This window comes from Miscanthus floridulus, chromosome 6 (assembly GCF_019320115.1).
Source record: "Miscanthus floridulus cultivar M001 chromosome 6, ASM1932011v1, whole genome shotgun sequence".
Lineage (NCBI taxonomy): Eukaryota > Viridiplantae > Streptophyta > Magnoliopsida > Poales > Poaceae > Miscanthus > Miscanthus floridulus.
The window spans coordinates 132193887-132201138 of NC_089585.1; the positions used below are offsets into that span (position 1 = coordinate 132193887).

At 47.2% G+C, this 7252-nt stretch overlaps 1 long non-coding RNA gene across 1 annotated transcript; it reads left to right on the forward strand.

Moving 5' to 3' along the window:
• Positions 1-559: 559 nt before the first annotated feature.
• On the forward strand, positions 560-1131 carry LOC136459673 (uncharacterized). Its single transcript, XR_010760247.1, has 3 exons — positions 560-670; positions 753-945; positions 1036-1131. It is a non-coding gene; the product is annotated as an uncharacterized lncRNA (long non-coding RNA).
• The last annotated feature ends 6121 nt before the right edge of the window (positions 1132-7252 follow it).

Genomic DNA, 7252 nt, shown 5'->3' on the forward strand with positions numbered 1-7252 from the left:
CGATTACATTTCGGCAATGACAATGAAGACAACATTCCTCCTTCGGATAGTGTTGATGAGTTGGACAATGTTGATAGTGATGACGAGACCTATGATCCATCTAATTTCAATCATGAAGATTATTTCTAATACATGTAATACTATATTTTTTGTAATTATGTTTTGTTCATTTTTGCATATATTTCTAATACATGTAATACTATATTTTTTGTAATTATGTTTTGTTTATTTTTGCACCTATTTCTAATTATGTCTTGTTTTTCTTTTTTATTGCAGGTGATTGAACAAAGATGGCGGGCGACCGTCATAGGTCTGTGAACTCGATTTACCAAAGACAACGCCGGTCGCAGGAGGGGGCGGAGGGGGCAGCAGAGGGATCGAACAGGAGGAGGAGGACCGCTAGCCGCAGGAGGGGGCCGTCTCCTCCCACGCCACGTGAGGAGGACCGCCAGCCGCAGGAGGAGGTGGCGCCCGTGGACGAGTCAGACGAGGAGTTGGTTCGGCAGACGGACGAGGAGGAGGAGGAGGAGGAGGAGGAGGAGGGGGAGGCGGCAGGCATGGGTTCTGCTTCCTCCAACTCCTCTTCGAGTGTCTACTTGCGAGGTCCCGCGAGTCTCCCACAGGTTCCGCTTCGTCACCAATGCCCACTGATTCGCCCCGAAGGACAAAAGTAAGTAACTGTATATGTTATCACCACTACTTCATATGATATGATGAAAAAAACTAATAATTTTTCTTAATTACTCGTGCAGGAACTGGGTGGTTGTGTCGGGTGGTAGCGCACGGCTAGTCAACGGCATCCTGGGTCTTCTGTGCAGGCAGCACTTCCCCGGCATTGTCACGTACGCATCGAAGACGGAGCCGGCCTACTCGTTTGACCACTACGTCGTCGCCTCCGATGCGGAGTACCCCAACAAGGCGGCGCGGGTGAAGGCAGAGTTTTGGGTAAGTCTCCCTTGCACAACATTGCTCAATACGTCGCATTCATTAGACTTTTCTTGAAATAATGAATCGATACATCGCTTTTGTATGCAGACTTATTACAGATGCGAGGAGGGATTTGAGGCCAGGGCGGAGCAGGCGACTACCAAAGCCTGTAAAAAACTCGTCACCGACATGCATCACGAGGCACGCATCCAGGCCATCGTAACCTACTACGGGTCGAAGCTTGGAGAGAAGAAAACCAAGAAAGACGCAAGAGAGATGCAGCTGACCCGGGAGCAGTACCTTGAGATAAATGAAGAACATCAACATTGATTCAATTTGAGATTAAGTTGGTTTAATTTGATCTTCTTATATGTCCAATACTTGATGACGTGTAGGTGATTCCCTGGTGGTGCCAAGCGTATCCCGAGTGTTGGGCGATGATGGTGGACAGGTGGTTCACGGAGGAGTACCTCAAGATGCATAGGGATGCCCGGGACCGTCGTTTACTGATGCAAGGTCCAGCACACCATCAAGGCAGCCGCAACCTCGCCGGATACAAACAAGCATGGGTACGCGAATTGATTTATCTATTGTCACGCTCAGTTCTGTCTGATTTCTAATCATCGTGCTGTCTTTTTCGCAGTCGGCGTCACATAGTGGCCAGGCTTGCTCGGACTTCCAGGCATGGTGTATGGCCCACAAGGGTAAGGCGACGTCCGACGTCTCCTTCAACCTGGAGGACCCGCCCGAGGCATACACGAACCCGAGCGTCCACTCTCGCATCAGTGAGTACACTGAGGTGGCGAGGTCGCTCCATGGGGCAGACCACGATCCGAGCACCCAGGACTTCGATGGAGAGGCCGTCATGAGGGCGGGGCAAGGCAAGAAGCATGGACGGTTCTGGCTTGGCGACGGCGTCATCGACACGGCCTCTACTCCCTCTCTCTCCCAGATCCGAGCACGGAGCACGAGCGAGAGCCCGGCCATTCGCACACGGCCGACCGCTGCACAGCACCGGGTCGACGCACTCGAGGTTATTCCTGTTTTACTCGTCATACATTGATCTTTACACACCTTAATTAGCTTTGCATTACTGAAACATTGGAGTGAAATATTGCAGGCCCGGCTAGAACAAGAAATGAAGGAACGTCAGGAGCTGGGGGCCCAGTTGGAGGCCGAGCGGGCCGAGCGGCAGGCCCAGGCGCAGAGGCTGATGGACATTACGGATTTCCTACAAGGGCTTGGGCAACGTATGGGCTTGTCTCTGCCACCTGGGCTGTTGGTTCCACCTCCGCCTCCGCGTCCTGCAGCTGCAGCTACTCCTGTGAGTATCAAAGTTTTTTACTTTCACTTGTGCTTTGCTTGTATGGCCTCTATCGTCCTAGATTAGCTATCAAAATAATTTTGTCTCACATGCAATCTTTTCTCCTTTGTGCAGTCTCCATCTGACGGTGGTTCGAATAATCCACCTCATGCACCTACGAATGATGCACCTGGGCCTTCACCACAGTCGCAGTGGCCGAGATGAGTGCATGTTGTATTTTTTACATTTGTTGTTCACTTGGTGATGGACTTGTGATGCACTTGTGGACTTTGATGAACTTGTAAACTTATTTGGATGGACTTGAGCACTTATTATTACATATTGTGATGGATGTGTTATGGGCGGATGGATGTGTGGATGGATGAGATATATATGTGATGGATGAGATATATATGCGATGGATGAGATATATATGTGATGGATAAGATATATATGTGATATATGTTTGTATGAATGTATTTGTCATGATGGAACGCAAAAAAAAAATTATTTGCCGTTTTGGGTCACTTTGCCGAGTGTTGCACTCGGCAAAGGACCCCTTTGCCGAGCGCAATGGTCAAAACACTCGGCAAAGCTGGCAAAATGGGCGACCAGAAAACAGATTTTCCAGCTTTGCCGAGTGCTATGACTATAACACTCGGCAAAGAAATTTAAAAAAAAAATTTAAACTTTGCCGAGTGCCTGGAGTGGTGGCACTCGGCAAAGAAAATTTCCAAAAAAAATAAAAGCTCTTTGCCGAGTGTCTGCCGGGTTGACGCTCGGCAAATAATTTTTAAAAAAAAAATAAAAAATCTTTGCCGAGTGCCTGGAGGCTTGGCACTCGGCAAAGAAAATTTCCAAAAAAAAATAAAAGCTCTTTGCCGAGTGTCTGCCGGGTTGACGCTCGGCAAATAATTTTTTAAAAAAAAAATCTTTGCCGAGTGCCTGGAGGCTTGGCACTCGGCAAAGAAAATTTCCAAAAAAAATAAAAGCTCTTTGCCGAGTGTCTGCCGGGTTGACGCTCGGCAAATAATTTTTAAAAAAAAATAAAAAATCTTTGCCGAGTGCCTGGAGGCTTGGCACTCGGCAAAGAAAATTTTCAAAAAAAAAAATAAAAGCTCTTTGCCGAGTGCCTTCCGGGTTGGCGCTCGGCAAAGAATTTTTTAAAAAAAAGGCTTTGCCGAGTGCATGGAGGTTTGGCACTCGGCAAAGAAAATTCTCAAAAAAAAAAATAGAAGCTCTTTGCCGAGTGCCTCACGTGTTGGCACTCGGTAAAGAAAGTTTTAAAAAAAATTTAAAAAAATCTTTGCCGAGTGCCGGCAGGGTTGACACTCGGCAAAGTGACCGTCAACGGAACCGGCGCCGTGACGGTCGCTTTTCTTTGCCGAGTGTTTCCGGGGCACTCGGCAAAGCCTTTGCCGAGTGCCCGATAAAATACACTCGGCAAAGAGTGCTTTGCCGATCAATTTTTTGCCGTGTGTGCTTTGCCGAGTGCCACACTCGGCAAAGTCTTTGCCGAGTGCAATATAGCCTTTGCCGAGTGCCTCAGGCACTCGGCAAAGAACCTGAATCCAGTAGTGTCTCATTGTACTCATCTCCATTACCAATGCAAACATCTCTTTGTATGCTTTAAAAAAATATGTTTGTAGTTTAGTTAATGACATATGTCTGCTGGCTATATACCCTTGCATTGATATTTGTATCAAGTCACAGTAAATCTCCAAATTACATAGGAAAGAATCTAAAAAAAATAACAATATTCTATCAAGTCATTGCAACATTTTCTTCTGTAGTGGCTTTGGTCGACGTAGTCGGTGCTACATATGAAAAGAGTCTTCAAATACCGAAGCCAGAGTAAAGTCCTTATGCCGAATACACCGACCAACTCCAAAACCTTGGACATGACATAAGAACCAACATTCCGGGACCATAACGAAACACATCCGAATCGATGAATGAACATTAGTGGTTATCGAGTACAGCACAGGCTGCAGATTCAACACTTCCAAGGCTCCAACCCTTGATCCATCAAGTTAGATGTATGATTCTCTCTGTGCCTATCTACGGTGAGGTCAACGCCCCGGAGTTAATTCCCACAAAGAGTGCTCCTGAGCACCCTTTTCCTTTCAGATAGTAACAACAAATTGATCTCTTGTTGATGAAATCGACTCCTGTAATGGTGACCACGTTGTGGCCATTGTTGAAGTCATATCCTGGCAAAACATTAGTGATGATTTCGCCGGTAGATTTATTTGGACTAGATCTAAAGAACATTGATTATACATGAGGTATTATATGGAGCCTCTCCTTGCCACCAGCGGCCTCGCTCATTTATAATCACTAGTAATTAGCTAAGCAGCCGCTGACAAAGCCCAGTTAGAAGAAAACCTAGCCCAGTAATCAAACGTCGGACTCTACCAGGGCGGCGACGCTTTCCCTTCAAGTGGTGATCGGCCATTGGCTTGAATGTGAATCGATCCTGCTCGGACTCGCGGACTTCTCTCCTTGTTTCCGTTCCTTCTCCCTTCCCTCATTCCCTGCGTAGTTGTGCGGCGGGGTGCATTCTTTGCCGAGTTCCCGTCGTCGTCTCCGTGACTCCGCCAGTGTCGTTGGTCCGTTGCCTGCCGGCGGCCGGCCTGCCATATGAGCAGTCCCAGGCTCCCAGCAGAGCTGATTAGCGGGGCAGCGAGCAGGGACGGGAAGTTGGAAGCTGCAAGCTGAAGGCTGAAATCTGGAAACGGTGCTACGCCACTACCGCAGCAAGCCAGTAAGTTAATGCAGCGTGACACTACAATAGTACACTAGTGGTAGTTTATATTTTCTATCCATTATCAAATAATCAAATTAGTGAGATGTAATGGAAATACATTGCCTTAATTTTGTATTACAAGACATGCTATATTATTTTGCTATACGCGTTATGATTGAATTGATATAACAATAGATATACGCATGTATAATTATATTTATTTTTTACTTCATATTTCTTTTTATTGTTCCCTAAATTTTGTCAATGTTCGGTGCCTTGGCGGGTTGGCCCCCCTGTATATAAATCCTGGCTCCGCTCTGCCACATGTATAGTAGTCACTACCAGAGATGGCTTCTTTACCGAGTGTCCCAGATTTTGCCGAGTGTTTTTTATCGGGCGCTCGGCTAAGAGGCTATTTGCCAAGTGCGAGAGAGAAAACACTCGGCAAACAACTGGCACTCGGCAAAGAGATAGTTTGCCGAGTGCCGAGCATTCGGCAAACAATAACACTCGGCAAAGACCAGGTTTGCTGAGTGTCGGGCACTCGGCAAACCAGAACACTCGGCAAAGGGCCGCCACCGTTAACGGCTGGCAGCCGCTGTTAACCCTTTCCCGAGTGTCTTCTCCTGACACTCGACAAAGCCGAGTGTCAATTTTTGACACTCGGTAAACCATATTTTTTTCACTTTTGACCTCCATACGACCTCGGCAGGACACTTCACACCACCGAGTGGAGGCACTCGAGGTTATTCCTGGTTTATTCGTCGTTCATTGGTTTTTTCATACCTTCCCTTTGCATTATTGTAACATTGGGGTGAATATATTATATGCCCAGCTGGAACAAGAGAGGAGGATACGGGAGCAGATGCAGGCAAAGATGGAGAGGGTGGAGGCCGAGCGGGAGGCCGAGCAGCGGAGGATGGCGGACATTCTTCAGTACATGCAAAGTCTTGGCGCCGCTACGGGTGTAGTTCCGCCACCTTCGCTATTTGCTCCACCTACACCTACACCTCCTCACTATTCTACTTCTGTGAGTATAAATGTTTTAGTTTGTATGTTCATGCTTACGGTCAAACCTAGTGGAGTATGAAAGTTTTATTCATGTATGGTATATATTTATCTTGTCTCACACATGCAATCTCTTCTCCTTTGTGCAGAATCAATCGGCGGCATCGAACGATCCTTATGCTTTAGCGAATCCTTCACCAAATAAGTCTCATTGGCCATCTTGGTGATGATGCTTGTGGTTGTTAATGGTACTTCTATTTGCAATTGTGGTTGTGGATGATGGAGCACTTGGATTACTTGTGAACTTATTTGTGATATATTGTGAGACATGTGACGTTTGTGATATATGTGGTGTTGGTGATATATATGTGATGTTGGTGATGTTTGTTATATATATCTTCTGTTTGTTTGGATGGGATGTAAAAAATAAATAAAAAAGACTGTTTTCAGTCACTTTGCCGAGTGCAATGGCCATGACACTCGGCAAAGTCACTACCTAGGAACATGCTTTGCCGAGTGCAAAGGCCATTGCACTCGGCAAACATCACAAATTTGCCAAGTGCCACAGGCAAGGTACTCGGCAAAGGTCGCCTGTTTGCCAAGTGTCTTACCGGTGGCACTCGGCACAATGGTCACCTTTGCCGAGTGTCTGAGTCAACAGCGCTCGGAAAAGCGTTGACCTTTGCCGAGTGCTTGACCTTGACACTCGGCAAAGCCGCTGTCGACGAAATATGGTCGGCAGTCTACCTAGGGGTATGCCCAAGGTAGTAGATTGTCGGCAGACAGATGCGCAAGCCACAAACAAGACGGTGACGCAAGACAGACACGAGGTTTTATCCAGGTTCGGCCGCCAAGAAGGCATAATACCTACGTCCTGCGTCTGATTTGTATTGTTGTATGTCAATGAGAGATGATTTTTAGAGGGATCCCCTGCCCGCCTTATATAGTCCGGGGGCAGGGTTACAGATCTGGAAACTAATCCTAGTCAGTTACAATTGCCATATGTGGCCGGATAAGGATTCCTATTCTAACCGACCAGGATCCTACTTGATCGCCAAATCCGCCTTGACTCCTTGTGCGGGACTCCGATCAGGCTAGCTGGGCCACACGTCGTCTTTCGGGTGGACCGGACCCATCGATCCGGGCCGGCCCGAGCTTAGCCATAAGGGTATAGGGGTTAATACCCCCACAGCTAGTCCCCGAGCACCATGTATTATGCTGCGACACGCTATTTTAACCTTCTCCGACAAGTAAGGCTTGAGTTC